Below are 18,381 nucleotides of genomic sequence, written 5' to 3' on the forward strand. Positions count from 1 at the left end.
AACTGCTAACCCAATTTATATATTTATATGACGGCACTCTTTCTCTTTTAAATTGTTCATTATATTTGTTATTATAACCACTATATATACCATTCTAAGTCGAGCGGACAAATTGACGTGAATTGTCAACCTCCATGAGGAGTGGTCTCTGTGGCTTGTTGCTGTTATCTCTGAGTATACCCGTATTGTACTTGTATACCTTGGTTATATCGGTGTTACCTGTCCTCATATCGTGGTGATAGGGGACTGTCTGAATAGCGTTGGCGTGGAGGAGGTCCTGCCGGTTGTATTTCGGAATGTTGGCTTGCGTTGTCGTGGCAAATAGAAGAAACGATTGCGAAGGCTACTTTCAAGTTCTTTAGTATACTTGCTGTTAATACCCATGATGAAGGTGCGAATTGCTTCTTGCTTTGCATAATCCTTTATTGCTGTGTTATTCTGGTTCCTGGATATTTCAATCTTGGACAGGGCTAAGTTAAATGCTTTGCTTACTTCACTACTCTGCCGTCCCTGTTTAATTCTTTTCATTTCGTCTAATAACACGTAAAGCGGTCACTGATCGGCATATGTATAGTCCAGGCGGTTTATTATTGTCACCAGTTAAATAAGTGAAAGAGCTGCCGATAATCATATTTAACGTTAGTTTTCTTTAGATTGTGACAATTGTGAATAAGAATTACAAAAAAAAAATTGCTCAATCTTACTTATGTCATAGAATGAGAAGAGGCAACATAGAAAAACTGTCAAATAGCTTATAATTTTCCCAATTTCTATATACTATCAAATATTTCGGTCAGTGTGTGAGTTATCTTCATTAACTTGAATGGAAACATGTAATGCAGTATATTAGGGTAAAAGCAAAATTCATGCTACCAGGTTATATCTTTTCGTTCCCAATAAACGCGATATAAGTATTTCTTGACTTTCCATCTAACTATAAACCGTTTATCAAAATGTTGGTCAAATTATGAGACATAATAATTCAATTAAGTAATATTTTTCTTCTTCTTTATTTCGGACTAGCCAATTGTAGCTATGAAACTACAGAAATAAATAAGATAAAAAATTTAAATTTATCCATTCGGCTTCTTCGAATAATGCAAGTTAATTTTAAAGAAATTGTGTTTTCCTTTATTGTGTACAAAATTATGACTGACCAATAGTTTCTTAAATTTACTCTAAACTAGCTGTGGGTCAACGGCGTCAGAATTATTGGCGGCAGCGTTGAGTGGATATTCAATAGTCAGCAGGACTTGCAGTTTATGCGTTGTTGATATCGATCGATTCTGAGAGTTGAAGTGGCTTTTTGTTTATACTGAATGGTCAGCAGAAATTTCGATCGATTCCGTGAGTTGGAGCGGATAGTTATTTTAACAAATTTCGTTATGTTGTTGAACTTTAATAATGCTGCAATGAATATTGCTACATTGTTGCAATTAATTCTGATACATTGTTGCAGTCAATATTGTTATGTTAAGATGAAAATTGTTTGTGTTAACTTGCTTGTAGAATTCTAAGGTAACATTTTTATACTCTTGCAACATGTTGCTACAGAGTATAAAAGTTAGTAGTCATTTAACACCTGAAACTTATCGGGTTAAATATAGATTGCGGTATCTCACTAAATAAATACGCCAAAAACATAAAATTTCACATCCCTTATGGTACGGAAAGGCTTCATTGGAACAAGTCTCAAAATTTAACAATGGGCTTGGTACTGCCCACCTACACTCATGTCTAAAAATGGTCAAAATTTCTTATCAATACTCTTGAGGCCAGTACCTATGTCTGACTTTTACCGAATATATCGATCAATCTGTCAGGTCTGGTATTGAAATTCTGAAAGAATATTTTTATGATAACAGCAGCCCTACTGTCAAAAAGAGGCAAAATCGGGTCAATCTTCCCTTATCCCCATATACTCAATATAAATATATTCGAATTTCCAACAGTGAGTTATTTCAATAATACGCAGAAAGTATATATTTCTGGTAATGATATTTTCTAATGCCAAAAAATAGATATCGGCTCAATACTGCCTCTAGCTCCCATATACCTAATATAAGATTTGAAACTTCCGGTTAGCTTTATACCGTGTACATCGGTAAATATGTAAGGTATCTTTGGAAAATTAAGTGAATATATAATACTGTATATGTATTATAGTTAAATGTCGAAAATATGTGGAATCGAACCACGAGTTATACCAGCTACCTACTATATAAGTATAAGGTTTTCATTAGTCTAGAAGACTTAATGCCCAATATGTCGATCAGTGCATGAATTATCTTCAGCAAATTGCGTGAAAACAAGTTCTCTAGTTGAGTAATGCCAAATCTTAAAGAATCAGTCCAAATTTTCCCCTTGCCCCAATATACGCGATATAATGATCCAACCATGGCTTTCTACCTGACTTTAAAGCGTTTATGTTGGTCAATATGTGTGACATTTTAATGGAATTAATGAGTTGATTAGTTGAATATGAATGAAATTGATATAGACCTTGGTCATAACCTCATATCCCTAATATCCTAAATTCCCATGCTCTGATTGCAGTTTTCCTATATACCCCTATGGTTGAGTTCATATCACCTACATATATCTCATTTAAGTTTATTATAAATATTTCGAAAAACTTTTAACAAGAAAAATTTAGTAACGAAACACTATAACATATTCGGTTATACACGAAGTTACCCCTTATTTACTTGTTTCGTATCGCATAATGGTTAAAGAAAAGAAATATCCCATAAGTAGGCATTGGTGTTGGTCACTGAAGAAACAATTTATAAATGTGTTAAAGCTTAAGGAGTAAATTGGTTAAACCAGAAAAGTGAAAGTAAATTATAGAGAAGGTGCAACTACGAACAAGCGGGTGAAATGTCAAAACCTAACAAAATCGCGATGAACGTGTTTCACCACAGCTAGCTCGGAAGGCGAAATTTTATCAGTGGCGCATGAACATAGCTGCGCATTGTATGAAAATTATGCTCAGAAGTTTGCATTGATATTACAGCCGCATGTTAACCTATTGGCTTATATTTTTATACATTTATATTCAATCATATTAATTGATATGAATATATGTATGTCATTTTGTGAATTTGTAAATGCATGCATGCATGCAAAACTAATAAACTTTTAATTAAATGATGTCATTTTGAAAGCAATATTTGTAGTCAATGTGCAAATTTGACCTACTTTTTATACATTTCTTATGTTTGATAATATAATATACTTCTATATACTAAATACATAACATAATATCATAGTATACTATAAACTTAATATATTACAATAGTAATTAATATAAATCCTACCTTTCATCATTTATAGTAAAACACACAACTACAACATTTAAAGAACTCAAGCGCCCTTTCAACAGGCAAACTCTCTTCATTCATAAAATCAGAAACGATCATATCTTCCCGAGCATGTGTTTGCCTACAATCGTCTCTTCGCGACTATGGTAAAAGCTAAAATTCATAAATTGAACAACTTTCTGATGTTCCCTCTAGAAGGGAATAGTGACAACCCCGCAAAACTGCAAAACAAAGAAAAAAAGGGAGAAAAATGGCAACACAGCTCTTGTCGATTTAAAATATATGTCAATTCTAAAATATTTTTCCGTGGCTCGCAAAAATATGCGTCGATATGTATGCATGTTCATACATAAACATACATATTTACGATTGTTTGTAGGCAAAGCTGTTAGAGCGGTAACAATCGGCGAACATTCGATTATTTTTATCGCACAGCTCGGATTTTCTACCAACAAAATAATGTTATTACGCTTTGTTGTCGCGCTAATAGTCCTCAATTCTTCGACACATTGATTGACATAAAAACAAAAACATGAGCTTCGGCAATTGGTTGTCCGCAGTGGCGCATCCACGGAGGGGTAAATAATAGTTCGGTAATAATAAAATATTGACGAAAAATTTATATAGTTTTAATAATTTTATAAAATCAGAGCGCGGAAAATAATTCTAATTGAAATTCAGAAGATTATATTGGAAATAATTGGAAGGAAATTATTCCCTCCAGGAATAAATTCTGTATCTGCCATTGGTTGTTCGTGACAACGGACATTTCGCATGAAACAATTACTGTACATATTTACATACATATGTTGCATGTAGACAAATTTACAAACATTATGCGTTCTATCATATTTGTTTACATGCAGACATACTTATACATACACCTACAGGTTGGTAGAAAAGTTTCTGCTCCCGAAATTAACAAATACTGTTTTTTGTACGAAATATATTTTTTTATTTAATATAATCTCCTTTAACGTCTATACACTTATTCTAATGATCCTCCAAATATTTTATGCCATCCCTATAATGACTTTCCGGAAGCTCTGCAAAATAGCCGACTACGACTGTGATAGCTTTTTGCGAAAAACGTTTTCCACGAAGGAATCGTTTCAGGTTTCTGAAGAGGTAATAGTCGCTGGGAGCCAATTCTGGTGAATACGGAGGATGCTCAAGCAATTCGTACTTTAATTCGTTGAATTTTGTCATTGTTAAAACATCTCTGTGAGCTGCTGCATTTTCTAGATGAAAAATTATTATTTTTTGTGCTGCAAATCAGGTCTTTTCAGAGTTTTTTTTATCCAGCTGATCCATAAGGCTACAATAATATTCAGAGTTGATTGTTTTACATTTCTGCAAATAATCAAGTAACAAAGTTCCTTTTGCATCCCAAAAAACTGATGCCATAACTTTCTTTGCTGATAGTTGTGACTTCACCTGCTTTGGAGCTATACAACCAGCTTCAGTTCTTATTTCAGCTAGGATAATGGCGGTAGATCCAATTCACCAGTGCAAAATTCAACGGTGCGTTTTGAAAGTGACGACTCCTTATACACTTTTAATAATTGTTCAAAAATTTCCTTTGTTTTTAAACATTTCAAAACAAAGAATCTAGTTACTACGCGATATTAAATTTTTAGCATATTAAAAACTTTAAATGGCTTGCAAATAAAGAATTAATTGACAGACTTGTGACTTTGCGTGTGTACTCACGACAGATGTACCAACTTGAGAAAACAAAATTTAGAGCTAGTACTGCTATTTCTTTGTGAGCATTACTCACTTTTCAACCAACCTGAATGTATAAGCATATTTGCGACCGCTTAGTTTTTTCAGATGTTATCAAAACTTTTAATGACTAAATCTATTAATTAAATATTTAGGTATTAATACAAACCCACCATATTATATAAGTACTTCAATAGATTTTATGAAATTCATCATGATATATGTAGATAAACGATAGTTTACGTACAAGCTGTAGAACTTCAGCACAGCATTTATTTCTTTCTCAACCGATTTACGAACAGCCTCTATGCCCAACACTTGGAATATTTTCATTCGATGTGCAGCAACCATGGCAAAATGCGTGTTGGATTGAAATCGGATATCTCATAGTAGACATTGGGTGCGTTCGAGCTACGTAATAATACGGTGTTGCCGATTATTTGCATAAATTTCGTGCAAAAACTGACAGCAGAACGTGATGATGTTGCAAGTGTTGCCAAAAATTCACGCAGAACGTGATACTTTGACTAATTCGCAACACTGCGCCCATGACCCTCCGAGATGACAGTCCTTTGCGTATAAATAGCAGTGACCGTTACCTTCCGCAAGGTGGTGTGCTCCAAACGTCACTGCATATTCTTAGCCGTCTCGGCGTCTTGCGCTGCACCAACAGTAAGGAATACTGTTAGAGAGTTCTTGGTTTTTTGGAGATATTAATGATTTCCTTTATGCGCCGCACACCCAATGGTACGTTATTTGTCATCTAAAAAACACTTAAAAAATACACAAAGTAAATGAATAAGTTTAATTTAAGCATTGCACATCCATGTCAATCAGGACTTGTGCTTATTGATGTGGAATATCTTTTGCATTATAGCTCATCCAACATTGAAACAGTAGTGCGGCGTTCTTATTGACCTGTTTCGAAAGATAATCATTGGCCACCACAATGACACATCCCTGCAAGACAATACAACCTAGAGGAGGTAAGACAATGTAAGTTGTTGGTCTTTCCAACCTTAAAGCACAAAATAAAGCAACCTACCTTGGAATCACCATTGGGAAATATCTCACACAACGCTTCACTATCGTCACACAATCGAGTCGATACGCAAAAACACTTATCATCATATACATACCTGTTTTGCCCTCAACTTTCATAATATAGAAGATATTCTATTATAAACATTTTAATATAACCATATTTACCAAATTGGTTCGTCACTAGAAACTTTTCATATATGTATAAACTCTTTGTATCACAATGGTCTTCGTTTGTTGGTTTCCTGTTTTGAAAAGAGTTTAATTTAATAAACATTTATGAAAAGTAACAATTACGAAAAATTAAATGGCGGCAATTTTTGACAGATTCATTGCCTATGTGTGCATCTCGTTGTTACGTATCCAAAAAATACGTATGCTGAATGTTGCTAGTCTTACAATATAATTTTTTGTTTGACAACAAAAAGTTAGATGTGGTTATGTAGTGGCGTAAGACGTGAAACTTTACAAGTGTAGTAGTGAATTGGTTACTTCCGTTTTGTAGGGAATACTTAAGGTGCACATATGAATTTTTTTTAATTCTGTCACACGTTTAATATACTTGTATATTGTGTTCTTTGAATTGTAGTCCATATTGAGAATTGATGACTTTCAAAAAATCACTTCAGTATTTTATTTGAGTTTTGGACTACTCGGAATTTACTGTATGTTATGTCTTTCCCCCTTTTTTGCTTTGTAGCACCTTGCTTTGAGCGTGTAGCTTCTGCAGGTGTACATGGACTTCTTTCGTCAGAAATCATTTTTGGAACTTTTAGCAACTGAGTTGTTTTAGAATCTTTCGAGTCTGAGCTCATTTAAGAGATGTGCCGAAATAAAAAAAAATATTTTCACTGTAAGAAATATTTGTATTTGAAACCTCTTTTAAGAAAATAAGGTTTATTGTTTTTTTTTTGAAAATATTAACAAATTAATTACTTTTTTAAACTCGTATGAGTACCTAACTCTTTTATGATAATAAGAGTTTTTATTTAATGAAATGAAGATATTACGCGTACTTCGTGGTTTATCGTTTTTTTTTTCCTTTAATATTATTTAATTGATTAATATTAAACGCAAATGTTTTTTATTATTACTTTTATTTGTAAGTATTATGTGTCCGTAATTCCTATAGAGTATACCTATAAGCGGATCAGCTGATACATATGTACTTGACGTTATGCGCAATTGAGAGCTCGTCTTAGAGATCAATGCACTTTGTACATATGTACATATGTATTTATTTTGCGCAATCCTGCTTGTTTTTGTTGGTCAAAGAACAAGGGGTATTGCGAATATGTGCCAATGTGGACTTAGAATATTATATGTATGTATATATGCAATCCTACTTGTTTTTGTTTAACAAGAACAAGGGGTATTGCGGAATATTTGCCAATGTGGACTTTGAAGCGAAGTATTAACGTATATTTGTATACCTGAGCGTGTATATATGTACGCAGTGCGAAAGGACCGCGAAAAGGAAAAAATATACCGCAGGTATTCTTGTAAATGTATGTATATGTGTATGTATATCACGTAATATATTTGTGCGGAATATATGTACGCAGTGCGAAAAGACCGCGAAACGTAGAATAATTTACCGCAGTTATTCAAACAAAATTTATGATTGTATGTATGTATATAAATTTTTAGTGATATATGTATGTATATATTTATATATGTTGAATATGATATGTATATGTATGTAAAAATTTATTTTGTACGTTTTCGCTTTTGTTGGTTGTTTTTTTTTTTTTTGCTTTTGATTTGCCTTTGCTTATTTTACGCAATCCTGCTTATACTTGATTAAGTATAAGGGGTATTGCTGAAAATTGGTGCAAGTAAATACTTGAATTGTTTAGTTTTAGAGATATTTTTGTGTATTTGAACACAACGGTAAGCAGTTAGGCAATCAAAAGTTCGTTGGATATATATTTTTTACCAAACTGTTTTATCTGTTAGCAGTATTTCGGTTTTTACCGGAAAATAAACCGAAATATAGAAACAGTTTGGTAACCGCTCTTTTTTGTTATTGCCTTTATTAAGACGAAATTTTGTAAAAAATAAACCGCAAAGGCATAAATTTAAACATACATATAATTAGTGGATATATACATATACTAAATGGAATCGATACGACTCACTTTGGGTTTTCCGCCAAGGGTTTTGGGGACAATATTTTATATATGTTTTTTTTTTTTGTTATGTATATATGTATGTTTGTGTCCCTTCACTTCACCTCACTTCTCTCTTGTGTATATATATATATATACGGTTTTTTTTTTTTTTTTTGTCACTCTTTTGTTTTCTGTATATATATAAATATGTTTGTGTCACTGCACTGCACAGCACTATATGTGTTTCTTTCTTTTTTTTTTTTTTTTTTTTTTTTGATATATATCGTGTGTATAGAAACGTTAACCCACTTTTGTGTTTTTTTTTCCACTGCACTACTCAACACTTATGTCTTGTTTTTTATTTTTTTTTCGAATTTATGATTTTTTTCACTCCATAGTGCCGCTCACTATGGCTCGAAGGACCAATAAATAGTTCGATTACGCACTCACCTTTTCTTTTACTTGTTGGCACTGTTCCGTAACAAAAAAACCAAACGGACACGGTCACGGCTGATGTCGAAAATATACGGGCGCAAAAAAAGGGCGGAAAAGTGGCACGTCTTGTTCGCTTGAAATGCTAACGAAAAAGGAGGTTTCTGGTCTATTGTTACTCCCTTTTGAGTGTTGGGTAGTGTAGAGTTGTGGTAGGATGTGATGTGTATGTGTGGGTGGACTGTGTGGTGTGATATCTGCGTGGTGTGATGTCTGCAGGGGTGGTGTGTGTTAATGGGTGGAGTCTTCTTGTGGATCGTGTTGATGTGGTGTGTTGGCGCTCAGTGGCGCGTATGGAGGGGGAAGGCGTAACTCATCTAGCCAGACGACGTGTGCGCTTAGCAGGCGCTGGAGCACGTCTCCTGTGCGAGTGCTAGATCCTTTTAGCCGAAAGCAGAACGCAGGAGATCCTTTAAATTACTTGCCCTTAGCAAAATACATCTTGCCAATATAGGATAATGAGAAATACAGCGTTACGCTGTTTGAATTAGAAATAAAGATATACATATAGCCATTAAATTGGGACTTTCAGTTATCGAATTCAGAGTGGAGTTTCAACGTAGACGAGATTGGAATTGAATCACTCCACTTGACCATATGGCAGGCTTAGAAGTTTAACATTGCCTTAGTTTATATCACTTTGGGTAAAGAGATCGATCCTAACAGTGATCTGACTTGGACAGCTTAGAACGCCGGTCTGGTGCCTAAAACTCCCATATAATTGATCATAAAGACCCTCATAAATCCAAGAAGCACTTTGAGCCTATCACAAATATGTTGAAGGGCCTAATGTCAGTGTCGGCTATGTCTCTTAGTTTGCCGAAGGTATGGCAGCCGAGATGTTTCAACCTCAATCTTACTAAAGCTGGACAATGGAGGAGAAAGTGTAAGAATTCCTACGACTGCGGCAGGATTAACTTTTCTAAAAGCAAGTCAAGCATCTTCTGCCCCACAAGCCCGGTCGTTGATCAACGCCTGCTAAGTCCATAGGTGCAGTTCTAGAAGCAAGATGATAACGGAGATCCAACTTTCTCCCACTCCGATGCGAGCGCTTTGATGCCAGTGATTCCGCTAGGACCAGCCACCCAAATGAGTCGGATTATGATGCTATTTATAATGCTTCTTGACTAACTTTGAGTGCACAGTTAGCGAGCTCTACGCCGCTCTGCTGTCGGAACGAATGATCATCTCTCTAAACAATGACTGTACCTGGGAGCAGTACGCCTACTGTTCACCAAAAAATCAGAATTAAGTGTCCGGTCAAATCTCGTAGCCGAAGCTTCTACCAGTTAAGCTTCCATACTGCTCTGAACTCTTAACCAGGGGTTGAAGCCTATTCGCACATACCTTTCACATAAGAAGCTAACCCTAATTCTCAGTTAAACGCCTCCATTCCGACTAGTGGAGATCACACCGCTAACATCTAAACGTGCATCAGTCAAGCTAATCACCATACGCGCGAGATCCCTAATGTTCGAGTACATCGGGCACTCCGTGATCAAGTGATCCCAGTCTTCACGTCACACCCCACCCAAATACCCCGATCTATCAGAAAGGTGCCTCCGATGCAAACATGCATTCAGAGACCCATGCCTACCTCTCTACGTCATCATCGAAAATCCAGTCATTCCACAGCAATGATACACTCAAGCCATTTCTTAACCTGAATGCAACTGCTGCTGTATGATAATCAAGTCAAGAGGTTGTAAAACGGTGCGGCATACAGGCAAACATGCAAACAACATGCAACGTTGCATCCAGAGGAGTTTTCGGCGACCCAAGACTGTCATCGCTGATTCCCACCATATTGTGGCTCCATAAGTAACACAGGCCACAAATAAACCATGATATATGGTGCGAACAGCACGGCGTCCAAGGCAACAATCGCTCAAAATGCGTCGCACTTTACCTATGATTGCCTGCAGTCACTCCTACAGAATCGCCAAGTGTGGAGTGAAACACATCGTTTCACTAATGGTGACTTCTGTCACATACCTGATGCTGACCTCATTCGCCCTGACAATCGGTGGACAAATCGGCGACAATCTGCCCTTAAGCAGCATTGTCACCATTTTGTCCATCGATATGTCAACCCCTATACCTAAACCCCAACTGTTAACAATTTCTAAAAATTGTCCTGCCGCCCGTTCCAACTCTATTCGCGATCGACCATCATCCAGAAGACGAAGGTCGTCCGCATACGCACAACATTTACATAGGGGCTCGAGCTGTCCAAGCAGAGAGTCTATAATGAGGTTCCAAATATATGGACCGCAGATGGATCTCTACGGGCAACCACGAACCACTCCGATCTCCACACTCCCATTCATTCGAACTATAGAGGCTTTTCTGTCCGAAAAATTACTCCGCCAAAGAGTAATTTCCAGACAGCCAAGCTCCTCCAGCCGTTGCAACACTCGATCCCAGCTTAGGTAATTAAATGACCCCTCGAAGTCAACAAATACGCCAAGGACATAACCAAGGATCCTCTAAACAGCGTCCTTTCTTTTGAACCCGTACTGACGAAGCCGTTCCACCTTAACTCTTTCCAGCACTCTTCCAAGTACTGGATGGTGCCCCGATAATTATGAAGATCATTCCTGATCTTATCAGAGGACTTCAGGAGAGGAACAACCCTAGCAATCTTCCACTCGCGTGGAAAGTAACCCTCCCACACGCACTTATCATAAATGTCCTCCAATTATTCCGGAATGAACTTTCACAAGCTTTTACACATCTCTCCGTTCAAACCATCAAAGCCTGGAGACCGTTGAGACATGACGAGGTCAAAGGCGTACCCCAATTCCCCATCATCTAATGGAGTGACAGGTACCTCTTGTGCTTAAGGTACCTGAACCTCCGCCCTAGGAAAGAACGCTCCTAACAAACATACATAACATAGTGTCAACAACGCGAAGAGAGGTGATATCCGCCCTCTTACGGCCCAGGCAGATCCTATAGACCTATCCCCAAGCGACGTTCTTATTCTCAGCCACAAAATTTTTCCACTCCTCTTCTTTAACTTTAACAAACATTTTCTTATATTCCCTAATCGCACAACTAAATTCATACGTAAGCTAGGACAGCCTGTCAGAATTGGACCGTCGAGGGCGTTGAAACTTTCACCTCAATCGCCTGACAGTTCTCCTCCTCGAGGTTAATTCACGCGTCCATCTCTTTATTTCCCTAACCATAAAACTTTCACACTTCCTAATTACCCTATCATTCACCCCCCACACTACCTCATATAGCCGAGCAATATGCTTGTCTACCCCTAAGCTCTCAAACACTCTAAGCGGCATATACAATACCGCTTCCCTAACAGATCATCCATATTGGTTCCAGTCGATACCGGAGGTACGCCATCGCCGCAATGGACTCTTATACCGCGAGGAAGGATTTGGGAGTAACCATAATTTGGATCAAATTATGATCACTTAATTCCTCCCTTAACCTCCCGCCTCCCCGATTTTTGCGTTAGTCGCCCCTTTCTCCCTCTCTAAAACAATGGAGGGCGGATTACCGCCCTAAAGCGGCCTTACTTTGTGGATCCTCACATGTAATTAAAGACTCACCTCATTCACGACTTTTTTGATAACTTCATAAGAGGACCCTTACTCCTGACCACAACGGACCAGGTCTCAACAGGCTTCGGCGTCGCCAGTGCAATCGCCTCCAGTAAAGGTGGAGCTCAGCTCCCCGGTAACTTTCTTTATAGCCGTCGAGCGTACTACTGACGCAGATGGAACTCGTTCAGACAAGATCCCGAACCAGCTGCTGAAAGCGCCGAAGAAGGTGTCACAAGCGCAGACCCGCTCTGTAGCAGCGACGACCCAAGCAGACGAGTACAACGTTCTCGCAAGGGTACAGCCCACAACTCCAAACAAAATGGTCTGGGCAGAAGTCACTCAAACGACCGCCGGACTGATTAAAGCCCCCGTAATGGCTGGAAGTCGACTGATGTGGCGCTCAACCGAATCGATCCGTGTGTTAAAACGCACACTACTACGACCGTTTGTTTGCACAGGATTCACTATCTCCAACACTGGAATAACCGTACAAGTATACAAAAATGCACAAACTGTGCACTTGCCCGTAACCGAACAACAACAACGAAACGCGTTGTTAGCGAATACTCGCACAAAACGGAATTTCGCAAAAAATTGTACCAACAATTTCTCACACACTCAAAAAAAAAAATCGAAAAAATCGCAACGATGCGCACGCACGTCTATTCGCTTCGGAATCCAAGCAACGAATCAATCCTACAATGGTAAACTTGACGAATCTCTCTTTCAGAAAACTCTCCAACCTTCCTTCATAGCTTCGGTATATCTGTGGAAAAGCTCGCTGCGCCGCTTCTCCAGTAAATTCTTCCCTCCAAATATCTCTCTTCGGTCAGCAGGAATATCCACTACGACACAGTTATCCAAGTTTTTAAGAATGTAGTCGAAAGGGGAGATAATTTCCACGTATCCTTGTTTAGACTCTTTCATATATTCAGGCTTCTTGGGCTTTAGAACCATCTTCGCAGGAATGTACCTGCCACTAATCTCAACGGATGCTAGGTGTAGAATGGAATTAAGTGCAATTGTTGGTGTAATTATAAATGCACCGGAGGTACCTCTGATAAAACCTATCACCTCTACTGCAGTATAAAGCAACCGATGCCTTCCTTACTATCAAATCTCTTCCAGTGACACTTCTTCAGCGGAATGGTTCAACGGAAAGTGAGTATCTAGGAGTAGCTTCAAAGACTACAGGCTGCTGACAGTCCAAATACCATCAGCATTTCTTAATACCCAAATGGAGTAGGATTTTTTGCGAGACTAAACCTTGGAGACTCATGACATCCCTCTACACTTCCGCTAAAGACTCTCCAAGAGGCTCTATTGATTTTCATTAACTCGGCTTTGGTTACGGTATAAACCAGTCCTACCATACACAGCGCCGAATAGTCACTAGAACTACGGGCTTTGTTAAAAAGTCGTTTGCTAGAAGGTCTCACCTTCGTTAGCTCCGTTGTCTACCAAAGCGATTTCCTTTTATCCTTCTAAGTTGTCAGAGGACTGGAGCTTTCAAGAGTAGTGCTTCTGACAGAGCCGAATACATCGACATACAGTCGTACCGGTAAATAACATCAAGCCCTTGTCGGGGGTGGTTGGAAATGCTGATCCAAGTTTCCTGCAATACACCTTGCCGCGGTGTGTTTTGTTGGAACGTTAATGAACTATATACCAATATCCATGAAAGAAATTTTATTTATGGATAGACGTTCGTAAGCTAATTCATTCAATTACTCTATCGTTTTTTGGCTTGAGCGTGGTAATTTTGGAGTCAAGTATACTAACACAATGATAAATACTGTCCAAGTTTAATGGAATATTAAGGACTCCAGTGACAATCTTTTTGTTCCTGATAATATTTATTATGCTGAAATATTTGGGTGTGCCTTTAATGTGCTCATATAATTTTAATATTCTTTCAAAGCTTTTTTCCAAGAGCTATAATCTATTATCTAATAGGTGCTCTGAAAATTCTCCGAGGCAGCCTACTAGTTCTAGTACTTTATCTAGTTCGCTGATATTACCCCTATATTCACTATGATCACTACATCCGCAGGTCCGGCCCCACCATATATGTAGGTTTGGTAGGTAGAGTGGTTATCTTTTAGGAGGCCCATTGTGATAGCACCGGCACTTAAGCTCCCTCATTTAATTGTTTCCTCTTTATATGAGCAACTTCCGATACGTCGTTTAGAAACCTATGACCGATAGTTGCGATTCCTGTCCTATATAGACCCTTATACTTGTAGTCCCATAGAAGATGTATAATGGTCTTTTCCTCTTTTACTCCCTGAAAGCATCTACAATAGTCGGTATATGGCGTTCCTAGTCTCCTGGCCTGTCTGCCAATTAAACAGTGGCCTGTTAGTACTCCTACTAGAGTTCTTATATCGTTCCTTTTTAATTTTAAAGTCGGTGTGTGTGGCCTATGTTCCATTCATGCCACGTTTTCCTGATTGTTGAGCAAGTCAGGGATTGATTCCACCTTGATTCAGCTATGTTTAAAACATATTTGTCGATTAAACGTCTACAAGTAGCCAGAGGCATATAAATTCCATCTTTCCCATAGTCGAATTCCCAGTTTCCAGGGATATCACTATGCACAGGAACTCATTGCAGGTTTATTGGGATGTAGGATGTTAGATCCACCAAGATATCAAGGCATTTTTCACTATCTTAGACGAGACCCTTTGAGACTTTAGTGATCTCAATGCCGCCTGACTAGCTGTGTATATGAAAATATTTCTTGTTGTGAGCACACTTCTTGTCAGAACAAGGAAGCCTTCTTTATTTGCTGTGATCTCTGCTTGGAAGACACTGCAGTGGTCTGGTAGGCGGAAGGCGATTTTGGTATATAGCTTTGCAGAGAAGACACCGCCTGCCACTTTGTTATCTAGTGTGGAAGCATCCGTATAGATGCTTATTTCTGTGCCTTGTCCACTTCGTCTCTTTCCCACTCTTCTCTGGAAGGAAGTCAATATTGGTGAGCGTATTTAGATCCAGATCCATAGGATTACGAAAATTCGTGCTGATGGGAAGAAAAGTGAACTTTTGAAGTATCATAGAAATTCCCTTGTTGTTGGCGCTAAGTCGGTCTAAGGGGGGACTTCGCTGCGAATTGCTTACAGAACAGGTCTGTTGGCACTAAGTGTAGAATTACGTTTAGTGCCTGGCTTAGCATAGTTTTGAGAGATCTACTGATACAAATACTGGCTGCTCTTTTTTATCCATTATTGGCCACCATATCAATATACCGAAAGTCATGATCGGCCTTAGTTGCTAAGAGCCAATGAGACACTCGAGGTGTTAATTCCCATTTGGGTCTCACCGATCTTTTACACGTGTACCGCCCAAGTTTGGGTTCCATGAAAGCTTTCTGTCTAAAATTAGTCCCAAGTAGCTTGCCTTAGCTCCTAACCACGCGTCGTAATTTCTGGAATATCGTTTTTCATAGTGAACAATACTAGCTCTGTCTTTCCAGCATTCAAGTTTAGTCTGCACGATACGGCTCATCGATATATGTGATTAGGTTAGCGAGGGTATTTGGGAATTTACCTATAACCGATACTACCACATCGTCAGCATAGGCCATAACATGTACCCTCTTCTTTCCAAGGTCGAGCAACATTTTTTTCATTGTTAAGAGCCAGAGGGCGTACCCCTTCTGACAAATTTGCACATCGTTGAAGCTCCCAGATTGATATTATTGACTTGCGCGTTAGCATTAATTTACTGAGAGGCTCAGATATGCCCAAATCCTTAAGCGCGCCCATTATGGCATTAGCCTGGATGTTATTGAAAGCGCCTTCTATATCTAGTAAGGCTGCGAGAGAGTATTCTTTTATTTTCGGAAATTTTTCGATATCTGCTACCACTGAGCTTAATGCTGTTTCTGTGGATTTTCCCTTAGAATACGGATGTTGTGAAAATACTAGTTTCTCTGAGTTTAGACTGCATTTTATATGTATTTTACAAACTTTTCCAGGGTTTTTAATAGAAATGTGTGATATCTAATACTTTTTGTCGGTTTCTTATGATAAATGTTCATACTAGCTCTGTTGCACAACAAAAGCTTAGCTTCTAGCAAGTATTTAAAGAGACTTTCACCTTTATCCTTGACGTCTGTGCTGTCCCAGATGGTGTGGTGCGCGTTTGTGTCACATCCAAGTATAATCATGCACTTGGATGCCTCGCTGTCTCGGATGCCAACTCTTTTACTAGCTGAGATGGTACTTGCTCCTCATCGTATGGTATATAACCTGACACCAGCCGGAAACAATTCCCGCCCGTCACCCATATTACTGCTGCCGTGTCATGGGTACTATAACGGTGTAACATAAAAACGTTAAGGATTTTCTTTGCCATTATACATGCCTTGACCTTACCTTCACAATTTGCCATAATTCTATTGCTTATAGTTTGTCCTCAGTCCGCAAATGCGCACTTCATTAACCCATGGCTCCTGAATGAGGAAAAAGTCAGGCTGATCTATTGCAACGATGTTAATTAGGGCTACTGAAGTTAGTTTGCTGTGATGGAGATTCATTTGTAGAAGACGCATTAACAATTGTTATATAGAGTGCGACCCATCTCTCTTTGTCGCAGCTATAATTTTTTTTCCACGCCAGCTGCCCAATATCTCTTAAGTTGGATCATTGAGAGTCGTTGAATATATACCGTCTTATCCGACCAAAGATTGGGCATTCGGAAATATAATGGCCTAGCATCCTCCTCGCATGCTCTGTATTCCATCGACTTCACTTTTTCAAATTTCTGGGGATCTTAAGGGTAGGTGCCCTGTGATAACCTCTACAATATTACTAAGTTCGCTTCTGTCTAGATTCGAAATAGAAACTTAGTGGTCTGTCCATCATCATTACTACTTCAAAGTAACTTTGTGGTATGGTTTGTGTTGGTAATGTTCTAAGACCTGGGGTCCATTGCTTCAAATAACCCTTGAAGAAGCTAAATGGTCTGTGCAGCTTAGGGTTTTGGGTAACCAGATGATATTAACAGGAGTTACCTACTGAGAGTCTCGTTATTGTCTGTTTGCATAACCTAAAATATTGAGACTTACTATTGGAGCAACGGAAGTTGGAAGCTGCTCCTCTGTCTTTTTCACCCTTTTATCCATCGGTTTATATGTAGATTTCACCGTTGCAACTGCCGATCACAGAACCATTGATCCATTCTTCTGTTCTCGGGAACTTAAACGTTATGGAAGCATTGCCTCATTCTTCATTTAAATATGTATTGGGCGGGTGTCGAGAATAACCTCCAGAGCCTTTGTTGATGTAGTTTTCATTACGCCCGTAATCCCCAGCCAGCAGGCTCGTTGCACCTGTTCCAGGGGTATAATGTGGCACTTCTTCGATTTTGCGATCCCCCACACCATATATTAGTATCGGACGGAGGACACTTGTGTAGATGGGGTCGTAAACAGTACTATGAAACCACGTAGAAGACGGTCTTTCGTTATTAGCATTATCCCTGTCAAGTAGAAGTTATAATTCATTGTCCCAAGGTGTCCCAAGAAAGGGGACCCCTACTTGCGGGGTGCAACAAGTGATATGGTGAACTGTTTAATTAAAAAAATTATGAAAACATGTGCAAAAGGAGACCTTAATTACTAAGATATTTTTTTTTATCTTGGCAATCAAGTAACGTTTTTATTTCTTCATAGAAGCGATCATGAATCTTCTATCTTCCAACATCTACCCCAACAGAAATTAATGTTTTTATTGATATGCCTTGGTTTTAAAGCAATTATCATACCAAAAATAAATAAATTATATTACACAGATAAGGAATATTGGGGTCGCTAAAATATCGGCTAAATATAAAGACAACTGCTTGATAGCAACTCATAAATTTCATTCTAATTTTGTGATAATTGTACCTTTGACAACTTCAACAGAAATCAATATTCAGGTATTCTTTTAGGAAATATAAAGGCACATGCAAATATAAATTAACTACAAAGATTCACATTAATACATATGTACCTATAATAGACGTTATGCATACATAAATGCACAACGAGCTTTCAGATATTATTTTCAATCAGCTATAGTAGAGAATCTTATATGTGAGAGACACATATTCTAAGGTCATTGT

This window comes from Bactrocera oleae, chromosome 6 (genome assembly GCF_042242935.1).
Source record: "Bactrocera oleae isolate idBacOlea1 chromosome 6, idBacOlea1, whole genome shotgun sequence".
NCBI classification, from domain to species: domain Eukaryota; kingdom Metazoa; phylum Arthropoda; class Insecta; order Diptera; family Tephritidae; genus Bactrocera; species Bactrocera oleae.